Source organism: Agelaius phoeniceus, chromosome 16 (assembly GCF_051311805.1).
Source record: "Agelaius phoeniceus isolate bAgePho1 chromosome 16, bAgePho1.hap1, whole genome shotgun sequence".
NCBI lineage: Eukaryota > Metazoa > Chordata > Aves > Passeriformes > Icteridae > Agelaius > Agelaius phoeniceus.
The window spans coordinates 3,013,960-3,034,846 of NC_135280.1; the positions used below are offsets into that span (position 1 = coordinate 3,013,960).

General features: G+C 53.4%; 1 protein-coding gene and 1 long non-coding RNA gene across 2 annotated transcripts in view; one reads left to right on the plus strand and one right to left on the minus strand.

Annotated features, from left to right (window-relative positions):
* Positions 1-3,767: 3,767 nt before the first annotated feature.
* LOC143695337 (uncharacterized) lies at positions 3,768-8,185 on the minus strand. Its single transcript, XR_013184444.1, has 3 exons — positions 8,053-8,185; positions 7,616-7,923; positions 3,768-4,254 (listed from the first exon to the last, which is right to left on the minus strand). It is a non-coding gene; the product is annotated as an uncharacterized LOC143695337 (long non-coding RNA).
* A 254-nt stretch (positions 8,186-8,439) lies between these two features.
* LOC129127214 (ATP-sensitive inward rectifier potassium channel 12) overlaps positions 8,440-20,887 on the plus strand; it is a 59,177-nt gene continuing 46,729 nt past the window's right edge. Inside the window, exon 1 of the mRNA XM_077186755.1 lies at positions 8,440-8,883. The gene's annotated coding sequence lies outside the window, so the exon portion shown is untranslated. The remainder of the gene's footprint in view (positions 8,884-20,887) is intronic.

The window sequence follows — 20,887 nt, forward strand, 5'->3', positions numbered from 1 at the left end:
TTACAAGCAGTCCCTCTAAAAGGGCAGACCCCAAAGTGCTCCCCCAGTACAGTGCAGGTGTTTGTATTGGTCATACTGGCCCTTTGCAGGGGTGGTTCATCAGGAACTGTTGTGGTAGGACAAGGAGTAATGGGTTCAAACTGAAAATAAAGGTTTGAAACACAAGAAATTATTGGCTTTGAGGGTGGTGAGGCCCTGGCACATGTTGCCCAGAGAAGCTGTGGCAGCCCCTGGATCCCTGGAAGTGTCCAAGACCAGGTTGGATGGGGCTTGGAGCAACCTGGGATAGTGCAAGGTGTCCCTGCCCATAGCAGGGGGTTGGAACTGGGTGATCTTTAAGGTCCCTTCCAACCCAGACCCTTCTGTGCCTCCATTCTGTGGTGGTTCTCTCCAGGAGCTCCTGAGCTGGAGCTCACGCTGTTCCTAAGAGCCGTGTGCGGAGGAGGGCTGGCTAATGGATTAGCAGGGGGTGTGATGATGCAGCCAGTTTTCTGGGGCTGAGGGTTATTTATTTTGCTTAATTTTTCCTTTTTTTTTTTTTTTTTCAGATGGTGGCTGAGCCCGTATCTAGGACAGGGGTGGTTTTTTTTTGGTTCGGGTGGCCTGTGGGCACCTTGTCGCTCGATAGTGTAAATTAGCGAGTTCAGCCAGGCCAGGGGTTTGTACCAGACATGTTCAATCCTCCCCTAATAGCTGCCTCACCCAGAAACTTCCAAAGCTCTTGTAGCACCTAAGCACTAATGAGCTGAAGCTGCAGAATAGCAATGAGGCCTCAGGAATATGGATCAGCCTTTCCTGGCCCAGCCAGAGGCTCTAAAATCGTTTCAGCCGGCACCCAGAGGGACCAGTGCAGCCCAGCTGGGAGGGAAGGGTTTAAATGAGGGGCACTGGGTGCAGAAGCCTTTGCTGCCCATGAGGAGCTGCTGGGGATGTCTCCCAACTCTCCTCTCCAGAGAGGAGTGTAGGTGGCTTGTGCTGCGGTGAGGAGAGCCCAAACTTTGGTTGAACCACTGGTATCCAGGTGTGTTGGTGCCCTGCCTTTTCCCTCTGATAATTGATCGTCCCTGCTTGATCTAAGTTTGTTTCTAAGTTTTGTTTTTACTGCTGGCTCGGACAAAGCATCTCCAAGCCCTTTCTGCCTGTCCCAGCAGCCTGGTTTGCACACCCAGCCCCAGAGTTTGTGTATTTATGGAGTGAGTTGTGCCATCCATCCATGCACAGCTGCTTCACTGCTCCATCCCCTGGGAATTGTACAGGACCAACACCAACTCCCCATCAGCAGGGTGCTGGAAAGCTGGGGTGATTTCTGCTGGAGCCCCAAGCCAGGGGGAAAACTCCTCTCTCGCCCAGCAACACCAGCCTCCATCCATCCCTCCCTCTCAGCTTGAAGCTTCTATTGATTTTTCCGAGGCGGGAACGTGGGGGTGGGAGGAGGAAGCCTCAGCAGCGCAAAGCCTGAAAATATCAAAGCTCGACGCCAGCGCTCCGGGGGTGACCGGGGGGGTCACCTGCCCCGCAGGGAGCCCCGGTCCCCCGGAGGATTTCCCGGAGCTTTTCCAGCCCCGGAGCGGCGGCTGTGGCCCCTCTCACGCTGAGTTAACCTTTGTGGAAATGCCAAGCGGAGCTGGAACAGGCTGTTTGTCTCCAGAGCTGCAGGCACACACAGGCGGGGGGCTGAGAGGAGCCTGGCGAGCCACGGTGGCTTTTGCACCCAATTTACATCTTGGGTGGAGCAGGAGACACAAGCCTTGATAAGCAAACCTTGGTATCAGCTGTGTTTTCCTCAGTATCACTCCCCGCTCGGGGCTGCTTGTTTCTCCTCGAGGGATACACTCCTTTCCCCCGATTGAAGCTGGGATTTCATAAATAAACCCCGAGGTTTCTGACAAAAGCTCCGGCTCGGGTCCGAAGCTGCCACGAGTGGTGTGCGGCTGTTCCGAGCACCAGTGCTCCACTCAGTTAATTAATTAGCGATTAATTAGCATTTCCCAGGTCATGCCGACCCTCTGCTCGGGCTCTGCAGAACATCATCCCTGCAACAGGTCCCGTTCCACGCCGGAGCTGATGGATGATCCCGAGCATGCCCCAGGGTGTGCCTGCGGATCGGGGAGCCCTGGCTGCGGCAGGAGGTGCTCGGTTCCTGTGCTGCTGCCCCATCCCGGGCAGAGGCAGCCCCAGGGATGATGCTCAGGGCTCCCGATGGCTCTGCAAATACCCAGCAGCTGCCGGGAATCGATCCGGGCTGGCTCGGCTCGCTCCGGGCACGGACCCGAACCCCGGGCGGGCGGGAGGGGTCGGCAGCGCTGTTGGTGGAATTTTGGGAGCCTGGGGTAAGGCAGGAGGAATGGGGAGGTGCTGGTGGCTCCCAGGGCTGTGCTGGCGTGAGGGGTAGGGATGGCACCGGGATTCCTCAGGCAGTGCTGCCTCCAGCTTGTCTTCTCACCCCGCTGTTTTCCGTAGGGGTTTTTTGGAAACTTACTCTGTGCCTCTTTTGAGGAACCTCTCCAAACAGCCCAAAAGTGCTCTGGGGGTTCTGCTGACTGCACCCCACTTCCCAAAATTTTCCTGGGCTCTGACCTGGCCCCTTTGGGTTCAGAGGGGGCGAGCTGGGGTCAGGACCTTCAGCTCTGAGGACCCTCCAGCCTCTCCCTCTCCTTTGTCATAACTCAGAGTGGGATCCACAGGAATTTGGGTTTGCTCTAGGCTGGAGCACCTGATAGCCCTGTGGGAACCTCAGCCGAGACTGGAAGGTTGTTTTTGGGGTGCAGAGCAGCCTCTGTGAGCAGCATTTGGGGGATCCTTCCCCTCGGGGAGGGGGGCAATGATGGGGGCTCTGCCCTCCCTCAGCCCCAGCAGCACAGGACGTGTCCTTTGCCATCATCCCGCCCCACCCTGAGCTTCTTTAATTACAGCTTTGAGAGAGATCTTCCCCTTTATTCCCCCAAATCTTCTCCTTAATTAAAATCTTCGATCTGGGCCAGCGGGGAGCAGCTGTTGCCTCTTTGCAGCGTGCTGCGAGCTGCCAGCCTGAGTGTGGGCCAGGCAGGGACAGTGAGGGGACAGCACGGGACACTGGCACTGCCATTGTCACTGCCATTGTCACTGTCCCACCTGCTGATGGCTGCTGGGAGCCTTGCCCTGCTGAAGTGAGGGCTGAAATCATCTGAGCTGAGCGGGGATCAAGCACTGGGTCCCTCTGCACCTTCCCACCATGGAGCCCTTCCAGCGAGGGAGAAAACGGCCCGAGTGCAACGAGCCCAAAGCCGTTTGGGTTTGCCAGCTCCTGATCTGGAGAAGGGCTGGGTGATGCAGGTGGATGAAGGTGAAGGTGGAGCTGGGGCTGTTCCTTGAGTTTTGTCCCTGGGATCCACGATGTGCCTGGCCAGGGGCAGCTGTTTCTCATTCCCCTGTCCTTCAGAGGAAGCCCATTGGCCCCTCTCAGGTGGGGCCACCCCTGTCACCCCCGTGTCCCCATTCTCACCACAGCCTGGGGACATTCCCTGCCATGGCCTCGCTGCCTCCTCGTGTTTTCTCCCAGGATTAGCCCAGGGAGGTGACTCTACCCTCCCTTCCTGCTCTGTTTTCTCCCAGGATTAGCCCAGGGAGGGGATTTTACCCTCCCTGCCTGCTCGGGGCGGGCGCTCCTGCAGCAATCCATCGTCACAGCAACGGGGAAGCGTCGGCAACAATCAGCGAGCTGGTGGTGTCAGCTTTATCTCAGCTGATGTGTCTCTTCTTAATGAAACTTGTGGAAGAGAAAAGCCGAAAAAAAAAGGAAAAGGCTGCTGACAACAGATGTATTATTTCTATTTCACCTCAGATTTACTGGTGCATGCATTTTTCATTCATGGAAGAGGCTGATATGCAGATTTATTCAGAGCAGAGCAGGTACAACCCTTTGTGGATCAATTCCTGCAGCAGGCTTAGGAGAAAAGGACTTGGCTGAGCAAAGAGCCATGCAAGGCACTCCCAAAGCCAGCCCCAGGTTTTGTGCCCAAGATAGGCTAAAAGGCCAATTATTTATTTTTTCTTTTATTTTTCTTTCTTTTTCTTTTTTTTTTTTTTTTCTCTAAATCCACCAATCTGGGCTCCAAATTCAGCCCAAATTCTGTTCCTGTTTTTGGCCAGGGGAAACTTCTACTGACAGTTACAGCTTGTATTTCCCACGTACTTCAGCTGTGGTGGCCTGGGTTGACTTTGTTCCTCTTCAGCTCTGCTTTACTGGAGGCTCAGTGCCCCCAGGGTGGCTTCACCCTCTTTTGGAAAGGATGAATTTATATTATAGACTATATATATATATATATATTTAAATATAAAAAATTGTATTATTCATATTGAGATAGCTTTTTCAGGAGGATCCTTCTTTGTCCTGGCTCCTTGGTCACCAAAGTCATACCTTGAACCTCAACACCAGAGCCAGGTGTCTTTACTGGCAGCTAAAATTTGGCCTCCAGATGTGTCTGAAGCTCTTCTCCATCCACACAGAGCACGTTGTGGTTTCTCTGTGATTTGGGGGGCTCTGCTCCCCTGGGGGAGGACACCCTCTGGAAGCCAAGTAGAATTTAATCTCCCTGCAGTGATGAAAGTGAATCCAAGAAAAGTATTTGAGGTGTTTTTTCCTCTCATTAGGAATGGAAGACAGGAGTCTTCTGTCTTCTGGGTACTATACAACCAGCATGAATTATTTAGGACCAAGCATCTCTCCGATAAATAATTTTTTTATGTGGGGAGATTAAATCTGAATTTTTTAAAAAATATAATAACAAAAGCAATTTCTCTCTCGTAAGTCCTCATATTTCACCCAGCAAAGAGATCCCAGGCATCCATTCCTGTATTGATCAGCAAATAGGTCCTTTTATAGATTTAGTTCACCCAACCTTGTTTAATTTTGGATTCATTGATTCAATGCAAAGATCTAGATGAAAAGCAAGTGGGCTGTTTCCAGTGCTGGTGATGCTATTTTTAAATAAATCTAGTGCATGCTAAAATAAATATGCAAAACATTTTTGTAAGGCCGCGTACGGGTGGGGAGACCAGATGTACTAAAATATTTAACAAACTTTTCCCTGATTTCTCGAAATGCATGTTTTATTTACTAAACACCAGTGGAATTTAATCTCACCCAATGTTTGCTCCGACCCATTGTCTGGGGTGAGCAGGAACGTGGGACCTTGCAGGAGCTGTCTGTGCAGTGACATTGGTGGCACATTTAAATGCAAAGCTCATTAACCGTGTCTGGGATTTTTTGTTTGTTTCTCCCTTTTTTTTATGTTCACGTTCCTTACAAGAGCAAGAGATGAAATACCCATCTACAATTCCCTTTCATCTCCAGGCATGTTTGGCTGGGTTTTTTTTCTCCCCCCCCCTCTTCTACCGCTCAGATGACAAAGTTTCTTATTTGGTATTTTATTTGATTTCAGGAGATGAGAAAGAATTAAAAGCATCTTCAGGAGGTTGGGCTCACCTTACTCTATCCAGGATCCTTCAGAAGGAGGATGAGTGACTTGGCAAAGGCTCCTGCCCCCAAAGGATGGAGTTCATCCCAGGGTCAGAGCTGCATCCTGGCTTTTCCTTCACCTGGGGTGACCATCCTGCAGATCCTGCAGATCCCAGCCTCCTTTCCTGGGGCATGGCCTCCCACTCTGGGTGTTTGTGCCTGCCTCCTCCCAACCCTCTGCTTTCAATCCAATCTCATTTAATTGAATTGTGGTTTTGATCACATCTGACGGTGGCAGAGCTCTTGCTGATAATCAGATTCCCATGGGACAGGTGGAAATGGGGCTGGTGGAGGAGGGAGGAGAGACAGGGGCTTGGGTGATGCCACTTGGTCCTCGAGAGACACCAGGGAGGTGACACAGCAGCCAGGCTCTGTCCACCCTGGGGTCAGTCACGTTTTGGGGATGGGTAAATTAACTGAATGTCCCTGTGGGGGTTGAACCCTGCAGGTTGTGTTGGTTTTGGTTAAAAAAAGGCAATTTCCTTGGCAAAACCTTCCACCTTGCTGCAGGATGGAGCAAATCCAGCATCCCCAGCACTGCTGGAACCCAGCCTGGCCTCACCCTGCCCTGCCTGGAGTCTGTGCAGGGATGTGCTCAGCTCTCTGCACATCTGCCACGTGTGTGGTGGCAGCAATTAATCACAGAGATTCATGTGTGATTTACATGAGTTCAGCTGGAAGTGCAGCCTCTGGGATGGGGGGATATTCCTTGCAGAGCTGTGCTGCCCCCTGCTCCAGATGCCTTTCTGCCAGCAAAGTGCTTCATGGGGTGTTTGTTGTGTCTGTGAATTTGGGGGTACCAAAACAGGAGGGGCAGAACGAGCAGCAGCCTCTCCTCCATCCCTTGGTCCTTGCCAGGGGCTTGGGCATAGCAGGGGAGGCCTTGGGTGTGCTGAGACAGCAGGAATTTCCCCCCAGACTGGGATGAAAACAGCATCCTCCACCCTGACCCGTGTGCCCCATTCCAGTGCCCCTTTCCTGCTGACCCCAGCGCCCAGGGGAGGAGAGGATGAGGGCCCCCAACCCAACCCAACCCCTGTAGTGCTGTGATGTGGGGCTGCCACTGCACGAGATCACCTTGCCCTGGGTTGGCAGGTTCAGCACAGAGGCTTGGTGCTCCTGCTCTGCCTGAGCTCTCCCTGACCTGGCACAGCTCTGTTTCCCTTGCTTTGGGTGCTACAGCAGCTTTTCCCATTGAGCTGTGGCTAGTTTACCTCCTTGCTGTCTGCAGGGTACAGCCCTGTGGTTTAATGCACCCAATCTCCTTGGACCAGAGAATCCCAGAATGGTTTGGGTTGGAAGGGACCTTCCAGATCATTCAGTTCCAACCCTGGGACAACTTCCACTGGACCACATTGCTCCAAACTGCATCCAGCCTGTCTTTGGACACTTCCAGGGGTGGAGAGAGAAGAGATCTAAGACGGAGAACGGCCAGAGGAGGATGCAGGGCTGTATTTGTGGGGGTACATGAGGAAAGAGAGACTCCTGCAAGGACCCTGCAGTGTGCTGGCTTGGTCTAGGAGAGGTAGCAGCAAGCCAAGAGACTCAGATATCCTGGCCAGAAGGATGAGAGAACATTGCCAAGACAAGCAGGTGTCCAACAGAGCAGCTCTGGGCCTGGAGGAGACGGGGGGAGACTGGAAAGGAACAACGAGGGAAAAAACCCTGAGGTGTAAGGTGACAGCTGGAAATAGAAGGGAGCAAGTGATATTTGTATCAGAGGTATCCTGGGGAAGGCATGAAGGAATCCAGCCCTGAGAGGAATCCAGCTCCTCTGTTCAAGCTTTTCCTCTCCAACCCAGCACAAACCATCTCAAAGGCTCATCTCAGCTCACCACAAGAGAGGATGGAGCTGCCCATGGCAGCCAGGCACTTCCACTGGTCCACTGGCTTGGTTCTCACCTCCACTGGTTTGGTCCTGATCAATAATGAGCTAATTAGTTGCTATGGAAATGTAATGTGGGAGAACTTTAGGGAGGAGAAATTATAGGTAATTTTTATTTGTTTGGGCCCTGTTCCTATAGCAACAGGAGAACTTGTCACTGACTACCAGTTGGTTTCCATGGAGTTGGCTGCTAGTTCTGGGTTATTAATGCCTCCAAGCATAAAACAACTTACCTAGTAGGGCTGGTGGATTGTCCTCCATCATCCATGGGAACTTTGCAGTTTGCCAAAGTCTGGGCCTGGCCCTCGCAGTGGAATGTGCACGCTCCCAAAAGTTGGGATGGCTGGAGTGTTCATCATCAACAAACAGTGTGGAAGTGCTGGAAGGATCGATTATTCTGCCCCTCTCTTGAATTGAAGGCATCATGGAATGAATAATCCATCACTTCATGGCTTGCTCTACTCGCAGCATTGCCTGATTTTTAATTGGATTTTCTCTGTCTCCGGCTTCCAGATGCTTGGCATTGATCTGCCTTTCTCTGCTAAATTAAAAAGTCTTTTAGCACCTGGCAGTTTTGCTGTAAAGGGACTTACTGTAATTAAGTCCCTTTCTCCCCTCCCCAGGACTGGTTCTCCTGAATGAAGCCGTTTGTTTTCCTCCAGGCCCTCACCTGACGCGTTCCCGTTTCCGCGCTCCTCCGAACAAAAGGGATGTGGTGTCTGCTCTGCAGAGGGCTGCAGCTCTGTCGAGGGACCTCTCAAACTCCTCCAGGAGCCGAGCCTTGGAACCAGACCAAACACTCCTGAGCACTGAAGAGACTGGATTTGGGAGAGATTGGTTTTATGATAGGTTGTAATTTCCCTCCCACCAGCTAACTCCTCAGCTTTCCACGGGTGATAATTACCCAGTAGGAGCTAAAATGTCTCTCCCCACTCCCCCCTTATCAACCCATTCTCCACTTTGAAGGCATCACCACTTCTTCCCAGAGTGTCCTGGCCAATCTCTCGGAGCGCCTGCTCATCCTCTGTTGTTTTGGAAGATGGTGCCACATCCACCACCTCTCCCCTTGGAGGCCGATCTGGCTCCAGCTTTGGAGGCAGATAAGTTGATCAGCGTGTGGATAAACCTTTAATGGTATTTGGCTGAGCTCGCCAGGCAGTCGGAAGGGAGGCACGAAGCAAAGGGCAGCTCCTCACCAGCAGCCCTTCCTCGGATCTCTTGGCAAGCTCTGCTGCTGGCCCCCAGCTCTGCATGCTGTGCTCGCAGCTGCTCCGTCCCCGCTGCTGAGCCACAGCCCAAATGTCTCCAAGGAGGCTGCAGATGGGGCTGGAGGATGAGTCTGAGGATGAAGGCTGGCTGTGGAGATGGGAGGAAAGTCCTGAGCCATCCAGGTGGGGTCTGGCTGGCAAAGCCAGCAAAGCCAAACCTTCAAGGTGGAAGAAAGGCTTCATCCAAGAGTTCCTGCATCTCCTTGGTGCCACTTGATTTGCAGATAAATTATGTGAGAAATCCCCCTGCAAACTCTGTTTGTTCTTCCATGTGTTTCTTTCCAAGAGTGGTGCCCATGGAGGGAGAGGCTTGGGAAGTTCTGTATTGAGGCATCTGGCAGCAATGGCTTTAACTCAGACTGGCTGCTGGATGGAGAGTGTTAGCTGGGTGAAGGGGGCACATCCAGCACACCAGAACCAGCTCTGGGTTGGGAATCCAGGCTGGGGACGCAGGAGGTGCCCAGGAGGTGACATGCTGGGAATGCCCCAAGTTGTCCCTGCCCGGGGCAGCTGCTGGGGTCTCTCTGCCCACATCAGTGTGGTGGCTGTAAATAACAGGGATGCTCTGGGTGGTCACCTCCAGCCTGGCTGTGATCCATGACTCACCAGCTTCCTGTCCACAGCAACGCTATGGATTGACTCACGGCTATGGGAGTGTTTCACCCTGGGCCCACAGCCCTTTGATTTCACCAGACACCCTTGTGTGTTTACAAACCAGAGATCTCCATTTGATCAGGCCTGTGAAAACTGGTGACATCCTGCAAAGCCATGCAGCAGATGATGCTTCATGCTGAGCTTCACCTGGGTCTCCTCCTCCCCTTCCCTCATGTGTGGCTGGAGAGGAATTCTTCCTGGCTTGCTCTGAGCTGCAGCTCTCCCAGGCTGGGCTTTGCTTCACCTGTGTTGGTGCAGTCCCTTGAAAAATCTGTGTTTTCCCACTTAATGTCTCAGCCTTCCTGAGCCTGGAGCAGCCACGGCTCTGCACCAGAGCAGGCATGGGGCCTCATGGAGGTGTGGGAAGGCAGATGATGTGGCCCTTTTGAAACAGCATCTGAAGAGGGGTCTGAGCATGGAAATTACCTGGGAGGGTGAGACCAGCCTTTGGAAAATGGCTTTGAGTCACAGAATCATGGAATGGTTTGGGTTGGAAGGACCTTAAGATCATCTAGTCCCAAGCCCCTCATCATGGGCAGGGACTTTGTGTCCCTGATGCCAGTGGAGCTGTGCTGCTTTGCTCTGAGCATCTGTCACCGGCAGGGCACAGCAGGGCAAGGGGTGGCCCTGTCACAAGGTAAGGCTGGTGCCAGCTGAGAGAGCCATCCCTCGGGGCTGAGATGGCTCCTGGCACGTCCAGGGAGGGCTCCTCTCCTGCAGCAGGCTCTGAGGGACGTGGTGGAGCCTCCTTGGAGGGGTGTGATGGGACAGGCTGGCGTGGCTGTGGTGAGCGCTGGAGATCCCGCCCGGCTCTGCGGGGCCTGTGGTGGGAGGAGGACACAGGGTTTGTTTGGGTGACAGACGAGCACATGCTTTTACTCTGAGTAACCTTCTCCTGACAGAGAATGGAGCCTTCTACCATGCCCTGTGCTCCAGGGGGGCCCATGGCAGAGCGTTGTGTGCTGGAGCAGGGCAGGCACATCCAGCACCTGTCCATGAGAGTGTCCATGGACACTGGCAGCAGAAGGTGGCCATGGAGGAGCTCCATGCTGGGACAAGCCTGGGTGGTTACTCCTTGTCATCCAGCAGCTCTGCCATGACTCTAACAGGCAGGTTTGGGTTGTTCTCCACAAAGTAGGCAGGACCTGTTTGGGTGCGATGTTGTCCCAACCTCCTGCTCCAGGTTTCTGCTGTTCCCAGTTCTTTGTGACAGTTTCAGACAGCTCTCCTGGGAGGTTCTCTAGTGCTGAGGTGTCCAGATGGGCTTATGGTGAAGCCTGGGGTCCTTCCCAACACTTACCTCTGCATCCTGACACCCCCAGGATTTGTCCACGCCCTAAAGATCAAGCAAACTTCAGAGGAGCTGAATTAACCACAGAATGGTTTGGGTTGGAAGGGATCCCAAAGATCATCTCATTCCCAACCCTACCATGGGCAGGGGCACCTTCCACTGCCCCAGGTTGCTCCAAGCCCTGTCCAGCCTGGCCTTGGACACATCTTCACAGTCCAGCCATTTTTCAGCCCTGTTGTTTTTAACCAGCCATAGCCTGGACTTGGAGCATGCTGTCAACCTGTAGATCCTGGTCCTGGAGCAGCTCAGGAATGGGTAGGGAGAAGCATTTCTCCAAAAGCCTTATGTGTGACCTCCCAGCTTCAGTCTAAAATAAAACTGAGGAGCAGAAAGGTGTGTTAGAACACCAGAGCTACACTGGAGCAAGCCCAGGCTGGATCAGTCCTGGATGACAAAGCCATTTTACCTTCAGGAATGGCCACAGCAGACCCCATCCTGCACAAAGGCCTTGCTGGCAGCCTCCTCTCCTCACCAGCTGTGGCCAAGAGGAGGTTGCCTGTGCCAAGGGGTGGATCTCCTGCAGCCTCCTGTCCCTCCCTGCCCTGCCAGCCCTGCCTCACTGGGAACATGTCTTTCCAGGTGAGCATGGCAAGGTGTTTCCTGTGGAGCCACTAACCAGTGGTTGAGCAAGCGTCGCTGGCTTGAAGGGAGGTTCTCCTCCTTCCCCAGCCCTTTCCCTGCTCTGGGTCCATCTGTGGGGAACGTCCTCTCTGAGCTGCCGAGGCTCCTCAGCCTCCCCATGGCAGGAATGGAGGTGTGGAGGTCCCCTCTGGGCTCCAGCAGCAGAACAGGGTGGTGAGGGCTGGCTCCAAAGAAGAGGTGAGACCTTCCTCCACCAGTGCTTGGGAGGTAGGAGCAAGAGGAGAGCTCCAGGAGCCATCTCAGGAGCAGAGTGTGAGTCTGGGATGGGATGGGATGGGATGGGATGGGATGGGATGGGATGGGATGGGACAGGATGGGTGAGCCTGTGCAGCTGCTCCAGCCTTGTTTCACCTCCCACTGAGGTCCAGAAGGCTCCTTGATTGCCAGGAAGGATCATTTGGAGGTTCAAAGCAGTGATCTGCAGCAGTCCACCTGTGCTGGAAGTGTTCTAGAGGCTCAGGGGTGAACCAGCCATCTCTTGTGGGACCTGGAAGGGTTAGGAGGAGATCTGGGGGTTTTTCTCCAGGCCTGGGCTCCTCATCTGCCCCCAGCAGCGAAGGGAAGAGTGGATGGGGTGGTCTGGGGGTCACCTCAGTGCTTGGAGGGACTCAGGGTGGTTTCCTGGTCTAGCTCAGGGTGCAGCAATGTGCTCCAGCCCAAACAGGGCTTTTCTTCCCAGCTGGGCAGCCAGGCCAGAGCTGGAGTCTGTTTTTGTAGGAACTGTTTCTGCAAGGGGATTTCCTTGCTCTGTCCTCCCCCATCTCACCACAGGCTTTTCCATGGGTGTTCCTGGGGGCTGTTGCTGGGCTGTCTCTGACAGGACTCCCTGGACCTTTGGACACTGACAGGGATTTCGTTCCCTGTGTGTGGACAGGTCATTCTGTGTCCCTGCAACCTGCAGGACAGGCTGTCCTGGGGCTGGTGGCTCTCTGGGGCTGCCACCTCTGTGTCTGTGCTAGAGGGGTGCTCACAGCGTGCGGGGTTCAGGGGCTGCTGCCATTGGGTGGGACCTGGGGGCTCTGTTCCATCTCTAGGACACCGTGCTCCGTTCTCCCTTCTCCATCCTGTTTAAACTTCCATCAGCCAATCAGCTCCTGCCACAGAGCAAACATCATCTGGTAATTAATCTGCACAGATGGGCTTTGTTTGAGCAAGCTGGTGTGCACTGGCCTCAGAGGAGGGAGCAGCAGGGCCCTGGGGTGGGGGCACCTCACCACACCCTGCTCCAGGCTCTCCCCGTGTCCAGGACATTCCTGGCATCACCAGATCTTCTGCCCAGTGCTTGGGGCTGAAGGTGGTCCAGGGCATTTGGTTTTGTCAAGGGAGAGAGATGTGAGAAAATAGGTTTTGTGGTTTGGAAACCCTGATGGAGCCAGGGAAGGAGGGAGGGAGGAGACTCCCACTCCTCTCTCAGGGGCTTCTTGAGCTGCTCCATGCCCTGTGATCAGAGCAGCTGGGTTTGGACATGGAAAATGTTCAAATGGAAAATGTTCAAATGGAAAATGTTCACATGGAAAATGTTGAAATGCTGTCAAAGATCTCACCTGGAAAACCTCAAAGTAAATGGGAATCTGCATCTCCCAAGGGAAAAAACCTTTTGGAAGCCCTCAAGAGCTTCAATACCCTTGAATTAATTTTTGCTCCCCTGGTAATTATTGCCTCAGTTTGTGCTGAATTGACAAAGTGCTGCTGTTGCCCCAGAACCTCATTTTTCAGGTGAATCCCTGTTAGCTGATGTTTTTTGCTGCAGTGGTGGCCACAGGGGCTCATGGCCACAGCTGAGGGCAGAGGAGGAAACTTCCCAACCGCATTGGCGCCAGGTCCAACCCAAACTGAGCACTCAGGGCCCTGCCTGCCCCTGCTCTGCCTGGGGAGGGCATTTCTGGGGACAAACTGAGAACCTGGAGCTGTGTCCTGAGCCCTTTAGAGACTGAGCCCAGGCAGCCATTAGGGAGGGACACATCTGCCCCACTGCCCTGTGCTGGCTGCGGGTGACAGATGCCACGGGCAGCCCCATGAACCACGGCAGAGCAGAGCAGCACTTCCAGCCTCAGAGACTTCACCTCCCTGGCAGCAGATCCCAGCCTGAGCTGCCCTCCTCCCGTTCTGGGTCACTGCCTGCAGCTGGGGCTGCTCCTGTTTTTAACAGAGCATTTCTAGATTACAGCAAGTGACAGCAGAGTGATTTGTGATGGGTCAGGCTTCCTGCCCTTTCTCTCATAGCCCTGGCTTATAAAAATATCCTCCCTGTGGGATTGCTTCAGGTCCATCTCTGCTGGCCAGTTCAAATCCCTGTGTTTTATTTGTGTTAGGAGGGCTTGGGAAAGCTTGATGCCTCCTGGTGCCAGTGCCCAGCACAGCCCAGCCCTTGCCAGGGCTCTAGGATGGGGAAGGCTGATTTCCATCTCTGTGGAGATGGAGGGAGGTGCCCTGGGGCCCCGAGGCAGGGAAGGATTCACCTTGGCATCCCTGGAAGTGGGACCTTGGCCATCTCATGGTCCAGTTGCACAAAGACTCATCTCATGTGCCCTGTGTGTGGTCCTGGTCTCGCTGCCTTATAAAAATCCCTGGCTCAGTAGGGAATCTGTTGGTTTTGTGTGTGGCATGAGGCTGGTTTTGGTGGGGGTTGGTGTCTCAGGGGGCTGGGGTGGCCAGAAGCTCCTGCAGCTCCAAGAGACATCAAATGAGCAATTAACTGAGGCTGATTAAAGGATCTGAGGGAAGAGTTTGATGCAGGAAGCAGCACAGATCACATCCATGGCTCCCCACCACCCCATTGTGTCCCACTCTGCCTCCCCATGGCCTCTTCCTGCTTTGGGAGATCTCAAAAGGCCTCACAATCACCACGAAATGGAGATTTTTTTTTTTTTCTGGGCAATCAAGACTGTCCTTGCTTCCCAGACAGGGAAACAGGGTGGGATGAGATGAAGCCATTCACCCATAAACCCATGCAAAGCCTCAGCAGCAGATCTGAGTCCCAGCCTCCAGCATGGCTGCAAATCCTCCTGCTAATCTCTGCTTTGCTGAAGAGCTCCAGGGGATTTTTAGTGGTCCCATTGAGATTATTGTCATTTTTCTCTCTTACTTCCACTCCACCTTGGCAGAATCGATTTCCTTTACTTGATTTAGGCTTTCACTGTGGCAACAAAGCTGTGAGAAGATCCTTTTCTTCTGCAGGACCCTCTTAAATAACCAAGGAAGCCTCCTTAGCACTCAGGAGTGGCTGCAGCTCTGTTTCCCAGTGCCAGAGGTGCCAGCTCTTCCCTTTGAGAGCACTTCAAGCACCTCCACTCCAGCTTGTAAAGGTACAGCACAGATCTCACCGGGAGCAGAACATTCCCAGGAGCTTCAGGAGGACAGAAGCACAGCAGGACAGGCAGAGGAGGCCCCTTGGGACATGCAAGGGAAGGAGAAGGCACCTTGCAGGATGGGCTGAGCCAGGGCTGCATCCATCCCAAGCAGGTTGGATGTGCTGGCTGCATCCCTGGGCCGAGCTGGAAGGAGCCCAGGGAGAGAAAATGGGCTGGCAGAGGATCCAGAGAGCAGCACAGAGCTTGTTGCTCAGGCAGGAAATTGCTGTGTCCCAGAGCCTCTGCTGCAAATCCCCCTCTGTGGGAGCATCGGGGGCAGGAGGGTCAGGACGGATGGAGAGCAGAGATCTCTGCAGCCAGGTCTGGAACTTGGGGTTCATTGCAAAGGGCCTGGGGCAGGGGCCTTTTGGGATTTGGGGTTTATTGCAAAGGGCCAAGTGCAGGGCCCTGCTGGGAGCTGCAGCCACAGCTCAGAGCAGGCCTGAGAGAAGAGAGGGGGAGAGAGGATGAGAGGGTAAGAGGGTAAGAGAGAGAGGTTCCCATTCCAATACAATGAATCTTCTTCTGTGTTGAATATTCTAATTCTCACTAACCAATCCAGTACAAGATACAAATCCTACAGCATTTACATACAGCCTATAACAATCATTACATTACCACACTGTGTTACATTTTAAACCCTAAAAACTCCTCTTTGGGCCCCTTCTACCAAGCTGGCAGGGTCTGCTCTGCCCCTTGGAGCTGTCTGCAAGCAGAGGGTGTTGTTCCATCAAAAGGGGATCACCTTCAGTGGCCACACCATTGTTTTCCAGTTGTTCAGTAACTGAGGGATCTCAAAGCTTGCTTTCATTTCAATCTCACTTATAGTTTCCATATTCTCCAAATCTTTTGCCAGACAATCATATTTATAAGGCTTTCCTGTCTCATCTTCCCCAACACCCCTGGTCTGGGGATGGTGTGGGCAGAGCTGTGGGACCCAGCCCTGCAGGACCTGCAGGCCCACAGCTAAAATCCAACTGGGAATCGTGGAAATGCAAGGCCAGGCTGTTGTCACCTGCACAGGGACTGTGCTGCAGTGTCCCAGCATGGCACAGCCCTGAGCTCAGCTGCTGCTGCCTCTGTCCAGGCTCCAGGGCAGGGAATCATCCTCTCTTGCAGCACTGTGGGTGGCTGAGACACTTCTGCAACAGCAGTAACTGGCTTTGAGTCTGATTCTGACCTGACAGAGCCCTGCTAATGCAGCTCCTGGATCAGAGCCAGCAAAGCCAGGCTGGAATTTCACCTCTCTCCACACAGGGAGATGCTCAGATTTGGATATGTGCAGGCAACATCTCTCTCCTGCTCAGACACTGCTCCCATTCCAAGCCAAGCAGTGGTGGGAGCTGCTCTCTGGGGTAGGATTGCCTCGTGGCACAAACATGGGCTCAGCCTCCCAAAATCACTCAGGAGTGCAAATCTTTGCCTGCTGCAGGCATGGCAGGGATGGATATGATGAGTTGTTAGTTGGGATGGAGGAAATACCTAAGCCATGGCAGGGTGGGGAGGCAGAGGAAAATGTTCAGGGTCTGGTTTGAGAGCTGTAAGCAGCCTCCTCTCTCCCCTTGAGCTGTTCCCAGCCCTGTGAGGTTTTCCCCTACCTCCACTGCCTTTTGAGGATTTTATAGAGAAATGGGGAAACTGAGACAGGGAGATGTGCTGAAACTCATGCCAGGAATTAATCTGAGGGGCTTGGGCTCCCTTGGCTGACGTGTGCCTCTGTCTTGTCCCTCCTTCTCTGGACTAAAAGGGTCAGGGAAAAGGTACAGTCCCATCTTCATGAGGAAAATGGAGAGCTCCATGTCCATAGCCTGGATAAGTAGCAAAAACATTTGCAAGCTGGAAAGGGTCTGGAGAGGCTGGTTTCCAGGAGGGGCTCTTGGATGCTGAAAAACCCAGAAATGCATAAAAAATTCCAATGGCTGCAGCAAATCTAGAGATCCAGCAGGTTTGAAGATGCAGAGGTGAACCCTTTTCCAAAGGGAGGGCAGGGAATTTGGGAGGTGGGAAATCTCCCTGGCCATCCCTTTAGGAAACAGGGTGCCAGTCTGAAAGGAGCCCCAAACTCACTTCCAGCCTCCGGATTAAGCAGGAGGAGACAATAAAAAAAATCACAGTGTCCCGACAAATATAATTAACAGGCAAAAAAGGAGAGATTTTTCAAAGTTTGGGTCCTCAGCAGCGATGTTTTATTCATGGCCCGGCAGGGAAGTGCTGGCGGTGCCATTAATTATGGGAGCTGCGCCTGCTCCGGGGAGCTGGGCTGGGCTTTATCATCCTGACACCTGGAACAGGGAACTGGGGCAGCCTGGGCAGCCTGTGGGGCCACCACGCTCAGGGACAGCAGCCTTGCTTCTCCTCCCTGCAGCCATCCCTGCCCCTGGGTGTCCTCAGGCATCCGCAGGGTCCTGCCACCCCTGCTCTGCTTGGAGCACCACATTCCCAAAAGAGCAGAGCATGGACAAACAGCCCCATAGGGAGGGATCACCACCCTCCCTATGGCTGGGAAGATCTTGGCAGTGCCACTGAAGTCATGGCTTGGTCAAAGAACCAAATCAAAAGGGATGAGGATGATATTAAAAAACACATTCAAAGCACAACTAAAGAGCTGGTTGGAACCATCCCCGGGCTTGGTGCACCCCCCAGGAGCAGCTCACAGCTCTGATGATTTCCTATTCTGGGAAATCTCCCCAGTAACTTTCCAGAGAGGTAATAAATAAAATATTTAGTGTTGAGCAAACTAAAGCAGGTGCAAGAACAACACAAGTGGGAGAAGGGACCTGGGAAGGGTCCCTGTGGGAGTTGGCTGCAGCTTCCAGGGATGTGAAGGAGAGGGACCAGCACAAATGGGGCCAGTCTGGGAGAAAGGTGACCTTGCAGCAGGACATCCCTGTGCATCACATTTATACCCCTGGGAGTGTCCCAGGCCAGGCTGGATGGGGCTTGGAGAAATCTGGGATAGTGGAAGGTGTCCCTGCCCATGGCAGGGGTTGGAATGAGGTGAGCTTTAAGGTCCCTCCCAACCCAAAACATTCTGGAATTCTATGAAAACATTGCCGTGAAAGAAACTTCTCCAAAAATCTCTTTGAAATACAAAAGTGGTGGAACAAGGCTGGAAACTGGGACAACAGCCTGGGGGTAAAGAAGAGGGTGACCTGTGGCATTGTTAGACCCAGTCCAGGGCTGCACCCAGGGGTGCTGGTGCACCTGGTTGGTGGCACTGCACAAAGAACGGGGTCTTTTGTGTCTGCAGTGCCTGAAAAGGCAGGGGACAAACCAGGAGAAGCTCTGAAATGGCAGGAGCATCCTCAGAGGAGCAGATGCTGGATTAGTGGGTGGAACAACCTCTGTTTGCCTGGCAAGGAGGGGCCATCCCTGGGAGTGTGGGATGGCAGGTGGGACCCGCCAGGCTCCTGCTGTCACCTGTGATGGGGGAGCTGATGGTGGGGGACAGCCCTGCCTGGCTCTGCTGGGACCCAGTGCTGCATTCCCCCATCTCTTTTAATCAAGGAAATGCTCAGTTGTGTCCAGGCCCGGGCAGTGTCACCAGAGGATTGATGGCCTGGCACACCCAGCCCCGGTGGCAGCCCGGGCTCAGATGGCCCCGCTCATCCTTGCTTCCAAATGCAAACTGCATTTCATTTCTGCAGGAGAGGCAGGAAGGGAAGGGGCTGGCTGAGCACTCCTGCCTGCATTATCAGCCCCAAACCTCTCCTGGCCCTGCTATCCCATGGGCAGGGCTCCACCAATCCCAAATCTCTGCAACTCCATGGAGGGATGAGCTCTGTTCCCAACCTTATGGTTGGATTCAGTGGTTTTTTAGGAGCTAATAATGTGTCTTAAGAGTTTCATCTGGGGGGATTCCATCCTACACTCAAGGGGCTCATAACCCCCAAAATGCAGAGGGACCCAGAACCCTGGGCTGTGTGATCAGGGAACCAGCATCAGCTACTCAGGGGGATGCAGTTAGCTTAACTGGTGTGAGTATTAGAGGGAAGATGGTGTACTCTTGCCCAGCTCAACCTAATGAGAGGAGAGGCATCCTCCTCCCAGCCTGCTGGTTATAAATAGGAGGAAACAAATGGGGTGGGTTGATGCTGGGCAAGGCTTGCCTGGTGTGGGGCCTGGTGGTGGTGGTGGGATGAGCTGTGCCTGTGCTCAGCCCCTCGGTGCCTCCCCCAGTTCCCTCAAGGGGGTCCTGGTGCAGCATCTCTGGGGGAGGTGGCGTGGGACAGTCTGTCACTGCAGCAGGGCTGGGCTGGCTCCCAGGCATGGCAGCTCCATCTGCTCCTGCAGAAAGCCCTCCTGTTCCCTCCTGTTCCGCCCCCACAGCCAGCCAAAGGTACCTGGTAACCCTTGCTCGGAGCTGGCTCTGCGCAGAGCCGTGTGCTCTATAAAAAGCCAGGCTCCCTGGGAAGGGCCCCCCTCTATTAGGATTTTTTTAGAGACACCCGATGATGAGCAAATCTCCCCTACAGACTGGAGTGGATGCTCTTGGAAAGCAGATCTGGGAAGAAAGGGTTTGTGAGGAGAAAAGGACATATCCATGGGGGCAGAGGGGCAGGGAGCTGCTCCTCATGGACTGAGCTGTTCAGGGGGAATCAGCAGCAGCACTTGACTTATCCCTGAGCCCTTCATCTTGCTCTGAACGTGTCAGTCCCTGAAACTTTAATGCTTTTACACTGATGCTTTAATTATTAAACGTGGAGGTAATGGAGAAGCCAAGCTGGAAGAGGTGGCTGCTGTGCAGAGGTACAATCCTGCATCCTGGGCATCCTGGATCTGAGCATCCCAGGGCTGCTGTGCTGAGCAACACAGATCAGACACTGCTCTGGCTTCATTCTTAGTGCTTTTTGGAATTTCCCACATTATATTCCTGCTCTGCAGGGACCACGGAGGGTCTCGGTATCTCCTGCTCTCTGCCCGTGGTGTGTTTGTCTGGTTAAGTTTGCCAGAGGGGATGGATGTTCTCGAAGGACTAAGAGAGGAGATGTTTGTGATCCCTCTGGATGAATGTCTGTGCCTTGGTTGTCTGTAATTTGGGAGAGAACTGTGAGCTGTGTGGCTGCTTCCAAGTTTCTTTCCCAAAGGGAACTGTGTCAGATTGAAGTGGAGGGGAATGAGCTCGTCTGCAGCCACGATCGGAGCCTGATGGTGCTGGGGAAGAGCCTCCCTCTAGCTACAAAACTGCACCGTGCTTGCCAAAAAATGTAAAGCTCTTGTGCTAACAGGGTAATTAATTAATTACAGCTCATTAGAAGAATTACAATCCCATTAGCTCCTTTGGATCATGAGGGGGGGGAGCTGATCCTCAGAGGATGAGACTGAGGGCACTCCAGGCTGCTGAGAGCTGCACTGGGGAAACTGGGGCTGCTCTGATTTGTGGGGATGGGGTCCTGCTCAGACCATCCCCAAATGATGGCCCTCTGATTCCAGGGAAGCAGACACTGAACTTGCTCCTGCCTTCCCAAAACAGAAGTGCCAGCACTGCTGTGTCCCAGTCTGCTCCCAGGAGCTTGTGCTGGTTGTCAAACTCTGCTCTGCCCACATCCCCATTTACAGATGGCTCATGAGACTCTGCCTGAGGAGGGATGGATCAGGATAAGTATCTGATCCCATGTGGGACAGGTCATGGGGTCCTGCCACCACAGCTCTCTGCTTTCTCTGGAGCAAATCCTCCCTCCTGCCCTCCTTCTCCCCTTGAAATCCCATTAACGCTTCCTTTATTCTTTGCCTCACTTTGCTGTCACTCGCCAGTCACTCGGTTCTTTGATCCCTTTAATTTATTACTTTTATTTCACAGAATCTTTTATTATAATTTTTTTATATGTCTATAAGAAAAAGGCTCTATCATCGAGGCTGGGTGAGTGGGGACCTCTCTGATTAAATATAGCAACGAGACGTGCTGCTCACTGCGTGCCAGCCCTGGGGTGTAGTGCTTGTCCTCGCAGAACTTGGGCTATTTCCCTCCTCCTCCTCCTCCTCCCTGCTGGGACATGGAGGAGTTCTAGGGCCTGCCACGAGTCCAGATAAATTGCTCCAGACCTTAAGCCCTGACTGGAGCAAGCACCAAGTTTCCTCAATTTCCGTTCCCTGAGCCTGATGTTTAGAATCTGGGCGTTTCCATAATGCAGTAACACACCTCATGAATAAAGATTAAGTTGATTAAAAAGGAAAACCCAGAGCAAGGCTGAATAAAAGTGATTTGCAGAGATTAGATGCTCTAGCACATCAGGAGTTCCC